The sequence below is a fragment of the Sinohyriopsis cumingii genome, chromosome 7, assembly GCF_028554795.1.
Source record: "Sinohyriopsis cumingii isolate HCF-2022 chromosome 7, ASM2855479v2, whole genome shotgun sequence".
Taxonomy (NCBI): domain Eukaryota; kingdom Metazoa; phylum Mollusca; class Bivalvia; order Unionida; family Unionidae; genus Sinohyriopsis; species Sinohyriopsis cumingii.
This window is the reverse complement of record NC_142967.1, coordinates 136,555,400-136,571,522: the sequence shown is the minus strand read 5'-3', so window position 1 is coordinate 136,571,522 and position 16,123 is coordinate 136,555,400.

Genomic DNA, 16,123 nt, shown 5'->3' with positions numbered 1-16,123 from the left:
GTTTGCAAAATTTTGTTTATTTATTTACATTATATTTAAAGAGACGATTCATTCGGCAATAGCCATGTGTGCCATATAGCCCTAAGCAAATTTACATGCAACGTAAAATTGAATTTTAAAAAAATGCAATGATATAATATGTACCATTAAATAAGAAATATAAAAAAGACACGTACAGAATCTCGTTTTTTAAAGCAACCAACCACGTTTTATATAAATAATGATTTTGTAATATTCATAACTTCCTGTATCATGCATTCAAGGTGAAGCAGAGACGGTATGGACGATACAAAACAACTACTAAAATTTCTTATCCGGAGGTGATGTCGGGTGTGCTCGGTTTACATTTTCACTCTGCTATGTCCAAATGTACCCCAAAAATAGTTGCACATGTCTAAAGCATGTCTAACCAAGTTCCCATATCATCGAAGAATTCTTACATTTTAAGCCACGACTTAATTTAATGGCTCACACTCGAGTGAAAGTTTAGTTCATTCAGTCCAATTACTGGACTGTAAATCTACATTTAGAACCACATTTTATAGTCAAATTCCAGAGACTGAACAAGGTACAGTATAGGAGATGTACAAGTCCAGCCAGTTCGTGACAATACTGTAAACCTTGCTGGTGGCTTTGAAGAGTTAAGTGCTAAAGTTTAAGATATCAAACAAAGCGAAATAGAATTAAAGAAACTATTAACAATTTATAGTACTCTTGTTGACACGAACTTCATATGCCAATATGCAAGGCTGATGCACAGTAATGATGACATATACGTCAAATCCAGAAGGAGATACGTCAAAGCTTTTAATGTGAAGGTCATTCAAAATCGTAGTGAACAGTTATAGTTAAAATACCATGCTATATATGCATATAACACTTGCACTATAGCTGACAATAGTGCTATATTTTGCAATTGCGATATATATAATAATCGTGCCAGTGATCTCGCCAACGAGGTGCACCAAACGTTCAACCAGAAAAAGTCTGCAATTGGGTGAATATTGCAGCAGAGCGGTTACAATAAAATGTTCGAAAAAGTTGACATCAATTTTAAATCCTTCATACATGGAAGGCAACGTCAGGGAAGAGCGGGATGGACAATGATACCCGGACCATGAATACTTAATTTCAGAGCCCATCGAAAAGGTCAGGAAAATAATGGTGGACAGTCTGGCCAGATCATGAATATTTTGTACTATAGACCGTCGACAATTGAGGGAAGTGGGTGAGTGTGACCAGTCTGACCCACGTCAATATTTTGTTTTAGAAAACGTCGACAGGGTCATTAAAGTGGGGTACAGGGTGGGCAGTCTGACCCAGATCATGAATAATATGTTTTAATGACTCTGGCTAGAGCTTCAATCAAAGGTAAAAACTGAACTCAAAGAAACATTACATAATCAGGATCGACATATGAATAAACTAACAAAGAACATTATTCCTGTGTCATAAAACCTATGCTTCATTTTATATTCATTTTAGTGAGTCGTTCCTTGATAACAAAGAACAAGGATCTAATCATGGTAAAGGTTCTTAAAATTGGAGAACAACATAAAACTACACTTGAAAAACCTTCGTATTACTAGCTAGGGGGACAAAAACTGTATTCACCTGCGAATTTTTCGGAGAATTTCTCAGGTCACGTGTTATGGGGACTCTCGGCCGAAATGCTGTTTTCCACGTTTCTCAGAATTTTTTTAACATAATATCGTGAAATAATTGACCTCGCTGAAAGAAGAATATTCAACACATTAGTCTGCGTTCCTTAGGAAGAGAAAAATACATAGATGTTCCAATCGCACATAATTATTCACACTTAGCTGGCGAGTGGATTGATTAGTGGACCATTAGAATAGCATGAGTGACAGCTGTTGTTTACAGCCAGTTAGTCAATCCACAACATTAAAATAAGGTTTAGAACTATTTTCATAGGTGTCAGCGTTTGGTCAGCTCAGATTTCCATTTTGATGTGCCAAAATCTAATGTCAGTAATTTTCAGATCGCGCTATATTTGAAATAAGGCTCAGACAATCGGTGAAATTAATATTGTAATGTCATCTATGACACCATTTTCTCCCCAAAGAAAGGGCAAAATAATTTCAGATTTGCCCTAATGACTAAAGTTCAAGGAAATTTAATCATAACTACCTATTTAATCGAACAAATATGGACGTCTGATTGGTTAATACTGACGGTGACGTCAATGACAATTTGACATTAGAGGAGATGAAGTGGTCACAATAATCCTTTTCAGGCTCGCTATAAGACAATTGCTTCCTCCAGCTATGCAGATTTTGTTAGACTCTGATAATGGTCACTGGGGAATAACTTTGGAGCTCTTTAAAAATAAATGCTTTCATTAAATTTAAGCAGCCGGAGTCCTAACAGTTAAAAGGTCGACAAGAAGGTGGACATTAAGATATGGAAATGGCAATATTGAAGTATACTATTAGCAATCCTTGTATGTCATTAAATTGCTTTGTTTTGTATCTAACTGGTTGTGAACCACATACTTGTCCTTTGTTGATTATTACTACTACTTTATTTCATTAGAAAGTGCACCATGACATTTGTTTACTGGATTCTACAATCTTTGTAAAGAGAACAATGGCAAGCCGCTTTGATTCTGTACAATACAATCATCTCGGCAAATATGTTTCACTTACAGAGTAATTTCCTCACATTTTGTTACAATTTTGTTATCACTTACAAAACGTTTTCCTGACATAACTCTGCAAGTAGCCCACTTCCCTGTAATAATTCCTAATATGCATTAGACATTTTTCAAAATTATACAAATACTCCCTTGCAACTATTTATGATCACGGCCATTGCGACTCATGGAATCCATTGAGTGGTTATCACGTGTCTTGCTCTCTATAAACTCACGTTTCTTTCTGTACTCAAGGACAATGCATCATATATATATATATATATATATATATATATATATATATATATATATATATATATATATATATATATATATATATAATAATAATAATAATGAGGACTTTGTATAGCGCCTGATCTTTAGAAGCTCTAAGAGCTTTACAGCATTAGACAACACCTATAAGATAAAAAAATATATAATGATATGATTACAAAAACAAACACCATGAACTTAGAAAACATATATAAAAAATCATGCTGAGAATATTTAAGGTTGGAAACATTAGGTCTTTAAGTTTGTTCTTGCAATCGAAATACGTGAGTTTTAAGAGCACTCATGAATGGGATCACTGTGTCTTTGTGTCTAAGTTCAGTGGGCAATTCATTCCACATTGCTGGGCCTTGGTATGCAAAAGAATGCTGTCCATATGACTTTGTTTTCATAGTGGGAATAATGAGCATACGATTGTCAGAAGAGGAGCATAAGTATTTTGCTGGTGTATACACATGGGTGAGGTCGGTTAGGTATGTTGGACTAGAGTCCGACAGCGAAACGTAGCACAGAGAACAAATTTTGTGTTTGATTCTGGATCGAATGGATAGCCAGTGTAGGGTACAGAGCAGCGGGAAGGTGTGCTCTGATCGTGGTACTCTAAGTATGATCCGAACAGCTGTGCTTTGAACATTTTGAAGTTTCTGGAGCAGATATTGAGATAAACCAGACAGAATTGAGTTACAATAGTCCAGTCTTGAAAGTATTAAAGAACACACAAGTGTTTTAGTGACATCAACTGAAAGATATTTGCGAATTGACCTGATGCGTCTCAGCTTTGCATATGTTCATGACATGTTGGTGCAATGTGAGAGTACTGTCCAGATTAACACCTAGGTTTTGTACGGGTTGTGTGAATTTAATGTTGGTGTTGCTGATAGTTATTGTTTGAGGTAAAGGATGTGAATGAGAAAGTATTTGTGTTGTGATCAGAATGGCCTCAGTTTTATCATCATTCATCTGCAGCTTGTTACATGTCATCCATGATTTCACATCAGAAATGCACTTCTCTACACCTTGGATGGTCGCATCAACTCAGTTGTGTGGCTAGTTTTGTATATTTGGATGTCATCAGCGTACAATTGGTGAGACACTGGATGATGATCAATGACAATTGAGAGCGACTGATTGTATAGAATGAAGAGAACATGTCCAGGAATACCCCTGTGGAACACTACAACATAGATCAACTGGGTTGGAGTGTATTCCATCTGCAGATACAATTTGTGTCCTGTTGACCAAGTAGGACTTGAACCACAGTAAGGCTGTATCATGAATGCCAAATACATGCTGGAGACTTGGTGAATTTTGTTGGCATTGCAATGGATTTCATCATAAACTTTTATTGGCATTGCAATGGATTTCATTACAAATATAAAAATGATGGAAAAAAAGAAACAAAATTAGTGCAGTAATACATTGAATACTATAAAGAGGAAAATCCACGGTGTACACATATTTTAAGTACCATAGATGCATTTATAGTTAAGTATGTCATTCCTGTAACATATGTATATTGCTACCAGGAACCTTGACACTGCCAGGTACTGTAATTGGAGTAATTTTTATATTTATGTTCGATTCTACATTTTAATGTGCTGTCATTTTACACTGATCAGTGATGCTTGATTGTGATTTTTGGGTGTAACGTTATAGTAAGAATCTTTGTTCTTTGTAGATGATCCCTCGCTGTAGATTATAAACTGGGCTTGACTATAAAAGGAACTCAGCATGGAGACATATTTTACAATAATATCATGATGCTAGCTAATGATATTTTAGCGGACGGTTGATTATCTCTATTTACTCTTTCTCATTGTGTAAAGACATTTTATTGATTCACTGGCTGAGTTCTTTAAACCTATGATCTAAATAGTTTCTATGAAAGCTTGATTTTCTTTCATCGCATGCAATTACTCTCACAAAGAGGTAGTTGTCCTCATTCGTTCTCCAATCAATGGCACACACTGGCATTGTGAACAATGGTACCGCAAAGCGGATCATTCCCCTCTATTCCCAAATAAAGCAGCTGCCATCAACGTAGACTGTATTGGTCAGCTGTAAGTCATTGGCCTGATTAGGCCAATTTGTACTCTGAGCTGTCTGTGGCACACTTGACAAGAAATGACACTTGATCAATAGAGGACGTGCTGAAGTTCTGAGATTTAGGTTAATCACACTTCTGCACTGCCTGTGCAATTCTAATCAGTTTAAAGCCTGTAGCTCCACTATGGATGCAATGATTCTGTGCAAGATGTTCCTAGGACTCAAGGTTAATATCGAATAGTCTCGTCAATGGCTTGAAGGAATCATTGAAGCGTTGCTTCTGACTACCCTGAGGTCGCGTTCCCTGCGTCAGATCGCCGTAGAAAATCTTTGATAATAACTATTTTAACGTCCGGGTTACGAGGCATGCCCATCTTAACTGCGATTTAATCATTATAGTGTGGACGCATGGAACGCTAGTTCATGTGAGAAGCTCGTTGTCTTAGATCCTGTCCTGTAATCGTATTCATATCATTTTCGTCAGAAAACCCATGTGAAAATGGTTCACCTTCTTGGCATGGCATCTGTACGCCGTCCAGGATATAGCATCGTTTGCTTTGTAGATCTTCAATTTTCTTTCGAACTGTATGTCCCTACGCTGTCAGATACGTCCAAAAGGCTACACTTTTTTTAGCAACTCTGAAGTTGTTTGTATCATCGATATGAAACTCACGTTAGAATGTGCTGCCGAGATAAGTGAACTCGTCCACTGCCAGGAACGTTTGGCCATAAACTGTAATAGTAGGCTCTTCCTAAGGCTTTCCTGATGCAGTTTAATGCATCACCCCTGTCTTCTTGATATTGATTGTGAGATCAAAATTGTCACAAGCTGGAAAGAAAAGGTCCATGTTGTGCTGCATCTCATACTCAGATTTGGCATTCAGGTAACAGCCATCAGTAAATATGAGATCACGAACAGTTACTTCTGGTCTCTGCCTATAATCTCCTCAGATTGAAGAGCTTGCCGTCCGTCCGTTATTTAATGTTAATCCCAGTGTATTAACGATGTCAGAGAATATCATACTGAAGAGGGTTGGGCCCCACACGCAGCCTTGCTTGACTCCATTGGTGACCGGAAATGGTTCAGCTGACGAACACGACACTAGCGAGCATGCCGTCACGGAATGGCGACCATCATGATGAATTTCTCTGAACAACCAAAGTTCCCATGATCTTCCAAAGGTACCACTACTGACTCTGTCAAAGATTTTTGTCAGGTTTATTGATGTCATGTACAGGTTGGAGGTCTGCTATATGCATTTCTCCTGAAGCTGACATGATGCAAGCATCTTGCATACGGTTCCTTGTCCTTCCCCGAAACTACAATGTCTCTCAGACAGAATTGTTGCACAAGGTGCTTCAGCAGAACTCCGGCGATGATTTTGCCAGCTATTGACACAAGGAGATGTCCCGACGGTGTCACAAGATTGTCGATTGCCTTTGCGCTTGTAAAATTGGACGATGACTGTATTCCTGTGGTATATTTCATTGAGTCACTATATCATCTGCTCTAGGTGCTTTTCCATTTGACGGCATGTCAATTACTTTCTAATTTTTATTCATTGCTATAGGGTCACCAATTGATATGTTGATTTCCACTTAGGGCAGTCAATCAAATACCTCATCACCGATAGACGACTGTTGATTGCGAATCTTGCTGAAGTGTTCTGCCCAACACTGACGAATCCTTTCTTTGTCAGGAAGACGTTTGGTGCTGTCATCACTTACTATTTAAGATGTCCGTGATGACTTTGGCTCGTAGATGGTCTTGAAAGCATCATAGAAGTTCTTCATGTCATTCATGTCAGCGTAGATCTGAATCTCTTCTGCCTTATTGTTCACTCATGAATCATGCTACTATCTAAGCTTGTATTGGATAGTTCGCTTAATTTTGTTGAAGGATGTCTTCATAGGTGACGATGCTGTCTTTTAAATAGGTCGTCTGTAGACTATGTTTCTAATTTAGAAGAAGCCTTTGTATGGCATCATCGTTCTCATCAACCCAATATTGATGTATACGTCTGGTGTGACAGAGTGCGTTTGATGCAGTGAAATAAACAGAGTCTTTGAAGGATGCACAATTTTCCTCGACTTTCTTGGAATTCATAACGATTGTATCTAGTTGACTGAATGGTTTATCGACGGATGCTTTTTTCATATTCTCCTGTTTCAGTTTATTGACATTAAACTTTTGGGGCATTTGTTGCTTTGTGATCGCCTGGTAGAATGAATCATACTGTGTTTGGATACTATGATCCTATGTTCAGTAGAGCATTCTACTCTTTTTATGCCTTGCTATTTTGTAAGCGGTAGACTAATGATTGGAAGACCGGTTTTAGCGGATTTTCACAGCAAGAGGAGTCCATTATTGTTGCATTTGCCAAAGTAATTTTGTCAATTACACCTTGCCATGAGTGGTAATCTGTGCAACTCCAGCCTTGAAGTCTCCAAGGATAATAGCCTGTGCGCCGTCTGTACGTTTGCGATAAGACTACAGGTCTTTATACAGTTTATGCTTTATATCATCCAGGTATTTCGTGTTGGGAGCATTGTCGCTGATTTGCATGTATTTTCCATGACAGCTAGAGTCAGTTTTGCAATAGGCTGTCATTATGCCCTTCGTGACATTTTTTCTTTGCTAGCCAGATGTGATTTGATGGAAAAGCCAACATAAGCTTCACGCTGCTCTTTTTGTTTACTTCGGCCGCTCTAAAATAAAGATTTAGCCGGCTGCTGCTTCGGTAAGTTTTCCTTTTTCAGCTTGCCGAGTTTCACACTCGGCTGCCATGTAGATCGTGAAACTGGCCAGTTCTCTGCATGCACGAGCTGTTCCTCTATCAGGTCTGTCTGCTGGTGTACTGCTTATTGGTGAGTGCATGGTCTAGACACCGACTATGTTACCTTTATCTTCTGGTTGGGTTTTCGACTGTTAAGTCGCGATCCCGTCATTAGTGGTAAGCTGACCAGGATAAAGGTGAAGCAGGCAATGTTTATTGCACCTTTTATATTCCCTTCTTCATGCTATAGAGACGAAGCAGTGTTGTCTTAAAAATGACTGTTCAGTTATCCAGGGTGCTACAAATCTCCACTGCCGCTTTGGCTCAGTAAAATGCAACCGTCTACACTCAACTTCCTGTGTGTAGGTCTGCACCAACATGTCTACATGTATCCACACCCGTTGTTTTACAGCACTCACATCACCACAGAACTTAAATTAATCTTGGAGTGGGGAGGAGTATATTGTCATGACTTGAGAGTGAGTTGGATTTAAATGAGGAAACAATGAGTAATCTTTAATGTTTGGCTCTAGTGACATATGCTTGTATCATTTGATACATGTACTTCGTCCCATTCAACAACCATCATGGCTGAAATTATAACCATTTTTAATTGTGTCATGGCTCTTCAATATATACGCAATAATTGCATGAAAACGTTTGGTTTTTTAAAGTTAAAATAATGTTAAATGTGATACGTTCCTAAATTCGTTTCAATTCTCACCCACACTGGATCAGATTACAAGTCGCTTTGTAATGAATAAGCAATTATGTAGTTTAGCAGACTTGTCAATGTAACTGAAAGTACGACAATGTCTAAATTTAAACAAAATCCAAGCAGCAGTTGTTGAATTATTCTAGCTCAAAGTTACTATGCATTTCTTATTTTCTAGATCTGTTTATGTAAATATATGACTAGATGTTGTCCCATATTTTATATCACTAAGTAAGTATATACACCATATTTCAGTTGATAGCTCTCCCAGTGTCTACATCTAATGAGATAAACGGGTTTCCTGGACGCGTTCAAAAGGTCAAGACTTCAATGTAATATCTGATGTTTTATGGCTCAGCATCACAAGTAAATTATTCAACATCTAGGCAACAGGAGTAAAGTGCCTGGACCAAGCAGGATTCAAACCCACACCCTTAGTACAACACACTAAGCAATGAACCAATGCAGTCTCCTTTGCCTTTCGTATCTTCTTACGACACACAGTCATGTGCATCGGACCCATTCTTCGTCTTAGAACCCGTAAGTGGTTGGGTTAGGTTTTGCAGGTGTATAAATGTCATACAAATGGAATAAGATAATGTGCGTAACATTCTTGTCCATGCTTTGAAAAACTGCGATTGGACAGGGAGCAAGCATGAACGATGATAGCGTATTGTATTTAGCTGTTCCAGTGTATAAAGAGATTTTAGATGCCTTGCAATGTCACAAACATGGATCAACCGTTGTAGAAATTAGCATCTATTCTATTTGTTGGTAGTGGTGTACTATCACTGATTTGTTTATTTTAAGATACCATACTTATGGGTAACATCTGTTTTAGTAGGATGTTTTGTGATCCATGGGTCGTATCTGGAATATAAAACTGCAAAAATATTAGATGTCTTTAAATTGTTGTAATTATTTAATGTCAAAAACATATTTGTATGTCAGTTAATTCCCAATCGTCAAATGGACTTTGAGTTTGATAATCTGGTGCCTAAAGAGCCAATACCTTAGCATATTCCACAAAATGAACTACACCAGAATCATCACTGTAATTATTATCATAAGTCTCTGTCATACTGAATGGACGAATTAAACTCTTTTCAATAACAAATGGCCAAGAAATTTCCGCGTTCATAAATTTGATCAAGACATCGTAAAGGTTACTCTAATTATTGTCCCTAAATAACCACCAGGGTTCGAACAGATAAAGGAATCGAACCACCATGCAATTATACACGTTGATGCAAACCGTCTTCGCAAGTTATACTGGAATTTAAGCCCATTCATCAATGCGCAAATGTTTCTTTAAAAAGTGTAGAACCTTCATAATATAGCAGTGTTAGGGACCAGCTTCGCACTGCTTAAAGAGACCGCCGTAAAGCTGAGAGGCTCTGGCTTTCCACCAGACTCATTATTCATAAGCAAATCTATGACGCCGCTAAGAAGAACGCCACAAACAAAGTCCATGCAGCAAAATCTGCCCACTACAGTACCAAGATCATGGAAAGTTCCAGCTGCAAAGAGCTCTTCGAGATTACTAACAAACTAAAATCAAGGAACAAATGTACACCACTTCGAACAACCTTCTCTCAAGTCGACCTTCCGGACATGCTTGCAAATTTCTTCCGTGACAAAGTACAAACCATTAGAGATAGGCTTGACAACACAATTTCAATTGACTCGTCGTCACCATACAGTTGGGATACAGAATTAGCAGCATTTGAACCTGTCTCTATGGATTTAGTACGTACAATCGTGATGAAGAGTGCACCAAAGTCATGTGAACTTGATCCAATTCCAACATCACTGCAGCTTGAGTGCTTAGATCCAGTATTGCCTTCACTAACTGATGTTATTAATACCTCTCTCTCATCCGGGGAATTCCCATCATTTTTCAAAACTGCCATTGTAAAGCCTCTGCGGAAGAAACCAACACTCGCCATAACGATTTAAAGAACTACCGCCCAGTTGCTAACCTCCCATTTATGTCAAAAATCTTAGAAAAGGTTGTTCTATCCCAACTTGTATCTCATCTAAATTCAAACAGTCTTTTTAGCAATGTACAATCTGCATATCGTCCTTGCCACATTACTGAAACTACTCTTCTAAAAGTAGTTAATGACATTCTCTCTGCTTTGGATAGCGGAAATATTACAGTCCTCACCCTCCTTGATTTGTCTGCAGCATTTGATAAATAGACTATGATATATTACTTCACCGTCTCCAGCATGTATTTGGCATTCATGATACAGCCTTACTGTTGTTCAAGTCCTATTGAGTCAACAGGACACAAATTGTGTCTGCAAATTGAATACATTCCAGCCTAGGTAATATATGTTGTGGTGTTCCAAAGGGGTCTGTTCTTGGACCTGTTTTCTTCATCGTATACACTTAGCCGCTCTCGAGTGTCATAGATCATCATCAAGTGTCTCACCAACTGTGTGCTGACGACACCCAAATATACAAAACTAGCCACTCAGCTGAAGCTGGGGCTACCATCCAAGGTATACAGAGGTGGATTGCTGACGTGAAATCATGAATGACATGTAATAAGCTAAAGATGAATGATAACAGAACTGAGGCCATTCTGATCACAACACAAGACTTTCTCAGTCACATCCTTTACCTCAAACAATAAATATCAGTAACACCAACATTAAATTCACGTAGTCAGTACGTAACCTAGGTATCACTCTGGAGAGTACTCTCACACTGCACCAACATGTCATGAACAAATGCTGAGACGCATCAGCTCCATTCGCAAATATCTTTCTGCCACTAAAACACTTGTTTGTTAATTAGTACTTTCAAGACTGGACTATTGTAACTCAGTTATGTCTTGTTCATCTCAATATCTACTTCAGAAACTTCAAAAACAAATTTCAAAACACAGTTGCTCTGATCATACTTAGAGTACCACGACCAGAGCACACCTCCCAGCTGCTCTGTACCCTACACTGGCTATCCATCATGATCCAGAATCAAACACAAAATTTGTTCTCTGTGCTACGTTTCACTGACGACTCCAGTCCAACATACCTATCAGACCTCACCCATGTGTACACCAGCAAAATACTTACGCTCTTCTTCTGACTCATTATTCCCACTACGAAAACAAAGTCATATGGACAACGTTCTTTTGCATGCCAGGGCCCAGCAACGTGGAATGAATTGCCCACTGAACTTAGACACAAGAGACAGTGATTTCATTAAAGAGTGCTCTTAAAACTCGCTTATTTCGACTGCAAAAACAAACTTAAAGACCCAATAATGTGCCCTACCTTAAATATTTTCAGCAATTTTATATGGTTTTTTTTTTTCATGTTATAGGTATTGCCTATGTTGTAAAGCGCTTAGAGCTTCTAAAAATTAGGCGCTATACAAAGTCCTCATTATTATTGTTATTATTATTATTATTATTATTCTTTAGACAGAGAACGAGAATGCTCACTGTACTTTATTTAAGAATGAATGTCATTGAAATATCGAATATTCGATGGTATATCAGTAATATAAAAGTAAATAAAGGAAGGTTTACAAATATATCCTGTGTTGACAGACTGCTTTGTTGCAGATTGTTTCACACTTTTGTTAAATGATCCATGTAATATACTTTGAGAAATGCTTCATTGCATTTTGTCCATTCATGTGCAAATCAAATCAAGCTTTATAACCTTAACGATGAAAATCAGCAATGATACCAATAGCCACTTAATTTAGATCTTTATCTTGTAAAATCTATACAAGTGAGAAACCAGTCATAGTAATAGTCCTATAATTTTTTTGTTTCGTGGTTGTACCATATTGTATACCTGTATGTAATCATAGTCGCTGTCCTATTATGTATTATTATTATTATTGTTGTTGTTGTTGTTGTTGTTATAGACAACCGACAAACGCATGGCAAGACATTTTGAGAATGAAAGTTATTAATAATTTTACATATATTTACGGACTACATTATACTACACGACTATACTGTACTTATGGCAAGCATGGGACAGTGACACAGATAAATCAGAAACGCATTGCTTGGCAAATTGTTAAACCAGATTTACGTACAAAACGGACTCGCCATTACTGTTCTTCTCACAGTAAATAGTACAGTAAATAGGTGCAGCTCACAAGAACAGTAAAAATATGTACGTATTATTAGTTGTTCTTTCACTGTTGCCTCTGCTGTTGATGCAGTAATAATTATAGCGATAATTGTTTTCTTATTGACAGTAAGAAGGCATTTTCAAATGCATCCCTTAAAATATTTCAGATTCATCGGCACAAGGAGGCGGACAAGAGAATATCCAAGAGGATGATCAATGCTACACATTAAGTGCAATCATCTTGGTGGATTTTCTTTGCATGCTAATGGACGCTTAAAGATTACATACAGATATAAAATATGGTATAAATGCCTAGTTATTTGTTCTCTACTTGAAGAGGACACACCAAGGATGGTATGACACCTTTTTATTATTTTTATCTCTGCTTTGTTTTGATACTTTGTCTATAACCTTTGAGTGTCCTCTCGAAATGGGATCAAAAGTCACGACATAAAATAAAAATGATAGTAATACGTACAATTTAGATTTAAATTTATGTTTAGTCATAACTTGTGTTTATTTGACTGTTACAAATGTTGGTCGTAACTCTTAAGGCTATCATTTCTCGCTCATGAGTGATATGTACCACAAAATCGCTCTTAACTCAGGAGGTAGCAACTTTTGTAATCACGGATTCACATTTGAAGTGTGTACTTGCAAACACATATACAATTTTTTTCAATCAATCGGGATTGAATGAGCTGATTTAAGTGAATGGTAACTACTTACCTTTGCGTATACATCTGTTCTCAGCTTAATGAATGATTTTGTTATATAATAGGGTCGAATATCCCCGTAAGTACCGGCAAATTAAAGGCGAGCGTACATTTAGATTGGTTGTTGTTGTTGTTGTGGGGTTTAACCCCATTTTTCAACACATGATAGGCTATGCATGGCGGCCAGTATTAATGGTGGAGGAAGAACCCGGGAAAACTCCGGGAAGAACCGCCGACCCACGAGAATGTACTGGCAAGCTTTCTCACATACCCATATTGTCCTAATCCTAGTCTCGAACCCACGCAGACAGAGGTGAAATGACAGTGATCCGTAACGGAGAGCGCTTTAGACCACCCGACCACTCGGGGCCCCCCTTTAGATTGGTGCAACGTAGAAATATCGAATATAAACTAATGAATAGGAACAAATATAGGGAGTAATATGAGGCACCGTAGCGGACAATAGCTGGTCCAATCAGAACGTTGCCGTTGAAATGTTAATGTCATATGTCCAGAATTCCAAGTTCACGTGTTGCATCAAAACTATTTGTCCTTAAATTTCCATTTTCCAGGTCGAGATTTTAGATTATATCTGTTGAATTAAACAGCAGTGGTTGAAAGTTATATTTCTATGTCGAGGTTTTAGACTGTGTCGTTTGAATTACACGGCGCTGGTTGAAATTTCAATGTCATACGTCGAGAATTCCTAATTTACGTATTGGTTCAAAGAGTTTGTGTTGAAAGTTTCATTTCATCTGTTGAGTATTTAATTTCATCTGTTGAATTACACAGCGCTGGTTGAAAGTTCGATGTGCAATGTCAAGTTTTTAGATTGTATCTTCTTAATACACGGAGGCTATTGAAATGTTAATGTTATATGTCGAGAGTTTCGTTCCAGTTCGTATGTTGAGTGTTTAGATTGTATATTTTGAATTACACAGCGGTGGTTGGACATTTTATTGTACTTATCAGAATTTCTATTTTTATATGGTGAAATGATGTGTTGTTAAAAGTAACATTACACAATGTCCACTTTTACTATTCAAAATAATATCGAGTATTAAGTTACATCATTCGTGTTTTCATTCATGAGGCGCCATTACACTTCATGCATTTACAGGTTGAAAGTTACCATTTACAGGTCGAGAATTACTCTTTATTTATTCGCTAGTTGTCGCTCTCGTGAACGGACTGCGTTATTTTCAAACAAGGAGGTTGCTTCTCGTTGTCGAGAAATTCAGCAGATGAAATCTAAATACTCTTCATACGAAATAGAACTTTCATCACAAACAGTTACATACAACGTGTCAATTAGAGATTCTGGACATGTGATATTGAAATTTCAACCACCACTGTGTAATTCAAAATATACGCTGTTAAACGTCGACACAGGAAACAGAACATTAAACCACCACTGTATAATTCAATATAAAATAGAAAATCTCGATCTAGAAAATGGAACTTTATGAACTTTCTATTTGATCCAAGACGTGTTATTGGATTTAGCGACATACTACATCGAAATTTCAACTACAACTTTCTCATTGGACCAGCTTTTGTCCGCTGTGGCGCCTCATAGAGTTACACGAGCCGTCGAAAATGGCTGAGACCCTTCATAGACGAGAAGAGCAGTCAGTGATCGAGTCAGGTGTGCAACAGAGTGTTCTGAAGTTACTTACCTTGTCTCTTTTATAGCATGATAGATATTGCTCGTTTTCAGAACTGGTCATAGCAGTAACTCGGTACGAGTTCTTTCCTTCGAACTTGCTTTTTGGTTGTTTTTTTGAGAATGCTGATCTTGCTTCCGCCATCTGTAGTTGTAACCAGGTCCTACTTACAGTGTGCAATAGAACATACACTATTATCTATAATTATTGTTTTGTAAATCGATTCATAGGAGTCAACAAACACAAATTGCTGCTATAAATGATACTGTCTGGGTCCTGGAAAAAGTGACAGATTGTTTATCTATATTTCGTAGTCAGTTTTCCAGATAGTTAGCACCTTAAGAATACAACACAAAAAAAGATAAATAAAAAATAATGGCAAATTTACTTGGCACCTGCATATTTAGGTATTCTTGAGACTATTTGATATAATTAGAAGTGAGGTAATGTCCTCAAAAGCTGTCAGATCTGTTTGATGTTAATGGTTTCACGGAATTATTTATGTTTTAGAAGCGTCATTCATGTCAGTTGAAATAAATAGCTAGAATTGGTCGGCTCTAATTTTAAATGTCTATCCAAGTAGCAGTGAACAAACACGATAGATCGTTCTCTACCCCATTAGTTGTGGCTGTTATAAATTTTGGGAGTTAATTTTAGTAATCTTTACAGTACTCTGCATAGATCTGCGTATGAAATGAATTTCTACAAAATTTTCAGACATGTATCAAGTCAGTGTTGCAAAATGAGAGGAGGAACGCGGGTGACCCACATTGATTTTCCTGTCTCCCAAATCTTGAGCCTGGGCGCAATTTTATGTCAGGAAAAATCGCTAAAACTCTTATGTTTCTTTAGTGGATGTCCGTCCACGTCTATGTTGGCGGTAGCGTTGGACAAGCCTCCAAGAGGCTAGAGTTTTGTCAACACACACTTTATCATTTAAGTGATGATTTTAACATATAAGATTAGAAGTAATTAAAAATGTTGTAAGATAATGATTGGACACTCTGGTTAAACGAGAGCATAATCCGGAATGGAAAATTCCATGGTTAGCCTGATATTCAGACATGTTTACATGTTTTCATGAGTGATTTGACTATATGGCAAAAGTGTCGAAGCAAATAAAATTTTCTCATCGTTTAAGCACTACCT